The sequence below is a fragment of the Mastomys coucha genome, unplaced genomic scaffold (assembly GCF_008632895.1).
Source record: "Mastomys coucha isolate ucsf_1 unplaced genomic scaffold, UCSF_Mcou_1 pScaffold5, whole genome shotgun sequence".
NCBI classification, from domain to species: Eukaryota; Metazoa; Chordata; class Mammalia; order Rodentia; family Muridae; genus Mastomys; species Mastomys coucha.
In genome coordinates this window covers 46,703,664-46,705,819 of record NW_022196911.1, presented here as the reverse complement: position 1 = coordinate 46,705,819, position 2,156 = coordinate 46,703,664, and positions in this window count along the sequence as shown.

Here is a 2,156-nt window from a genome sequence, read left to right as displayed (position 1 = left end):
AGTATTTAATCACAGCTCTTTTATATATCACTTTACACATTGTAAAACAGGAAAAAAAAATAGTAAAGTAGTGTAGTACAATTATGTGGAGATCCAGAAATAAATTTTTGCAAAAATCGTACAGAATAAAGGAAAGGCCTACACGGTGGGAACACAATTTGACCAGAGCTGTTTGGCTTGATTTCTGAATATGGGGCAAAGTAAGCCACAATTTGCACTGCCTTGTAAAATAAAGTAGACTTCAAAGTTTTTCCTGTTTGTGTGTGTAAAGGTCATAGGTCAATATTGAGAATATTCTTAAATCGCTCTCCACCTTTTTTGAGGAGAGCAGGGCTCTCACTGAATCTGTGGCTCACTAATTCAGCTATGCTCAGTAGTCATCAAGACCCAGTGAACTGCTGTCTCCCCATTGCTTGCATTACAGGAAGTTTTTTGTTTTATTTTATTTTATTTTATTTTTTGTTTTTGATGGGCTGCAGGGATTGAACTCAGGTGCTCCCTAGATTAGTTTTATTCTTTTTAAATTAAAAATAAAATCCTAGGAAACTGGCCTAAAAGAAAGGAAATACTAAAGAAACAGCTTTTGGCAGGGCAGTGGTGGCGCACGCCTTTAATCCCAGCACTTGGGAGGTAGAGGCAGGCGGATTTCTGAGTTAGAGGCCAGCCTGGTCTACAGAGTTCCAGAACAGCCAGGGCTACACAGAGAAACCTTGTCTCGAAAAAAAAACAAAACCAAAACCCAGCTTTTGGTCATTCCACTTTGAAGCAATCTCCTCCAACAAAAAGCAAAAGTCCATTCTGAACGAGGGGAGAGCAACAGAATCAAACGAATAGGAAAACTCGTGCACAGGCAAAGTGCAGAATAATTCAGAACGCGAGGCTCGCGCCACGTCGTGACAAAGGTTCAAAAGCCTAAACGAGAGCCGCTCCTGGTTCTGGTAGAAGCCAGCTTTGTTCACACCCAGCTTGACAGTGAGGCAGCCTGGGAGAGGAAGTGGGAAAGCCTGGGGCTTTCTAGAAAGCTTGTGAGGTCCTGCCGGCTGGGGTTCGGGTTCTTCAGCTCTGTCTTTTCGCCCTAAGCAGAGCTCATTTAACTTCTCGCCCCCGCGACTTCCGCGTGGGGCTGGGACCACCCAAGCTCTGAGACACTGCCAGGCATCTCCAGGATGCTGGGGTCACGATGCCCCGCGGGCTAACTTCCCTCTTTGCACCGCCCTCTTCCCTGCTGTGTTTCAGCAGGTTGTGAGCCACAGCTTCCTCTTTTATTAAGCAGAGAATGTTGGCCAGCTCCCAGCATCTCTGTGCTCACTATGTTCCAGTAGCGATGAGGACAAAGTCCTGAGCCCAATGGAGCTTTTATTCTAAAAGTTGGGGAGGCGGAGATAGGGGCAAGAAAACAAAATCAACACATAAACACATGATTTCAAGCCAAGGCTGTAAAGAAAACAAAGCTAGATTGTGCAAGGTGGAGGAGGCGGAAAGAGGAGGACATAAATGGCTGTAGGGAAACCAGAAGTAAAAAAGAAGCTGTCTGAGCCAAGAGGTGGTGAGGAAGAGGCAGGCCGGTTTTTGAGTTCGAGGCCAACGTGATCTACAGAATGAGCTGCAGGACAGCCAGGACTACACAGAGAAATTCTGTCTTGAAAAACCAGAAAAAGAAAGGAAAAGGATGGGGGGGGGGGTGTGCTCATACCTGTAGTCCCAGTACACAGGACGTGGAAAGATGCTCTCCAGGACCTAAGGACTTCAAGGCCAGACTGGGGTACCGAAGACCCTCTCTTAAAAGATCAAAAAAGATCCCAGCACTTGGGAGGCAGAGACAGGCGGATTTCTGAGTTCGAGGCCAGCCTGGTCTACAGAGTAAGTTCCAGGACAGATAGGGCTACAGAGAAACCCTGTCTGGAAAAAAAAAAAAAAGATCAAAAAAGAAGCCGGGCAGTGGTGGCACATACCATTAATCCCAGCACTTGGGAGCAGAGGCAGGCGGATTTTTGAGTTCTAGGACAAACAGGGTTACCCTCGAAAAACAAAAAAGAAAAAAAAATTTTTTTTTTTGCTGTTTCTGTTTTTGTTTTGTTTGTTTAAGACGGTTTCTCTGTGTAGCTCTGGCTGTTCTGGAACTCACTCTGTAGACCAGGCTGGCCTCGAACTCAGAA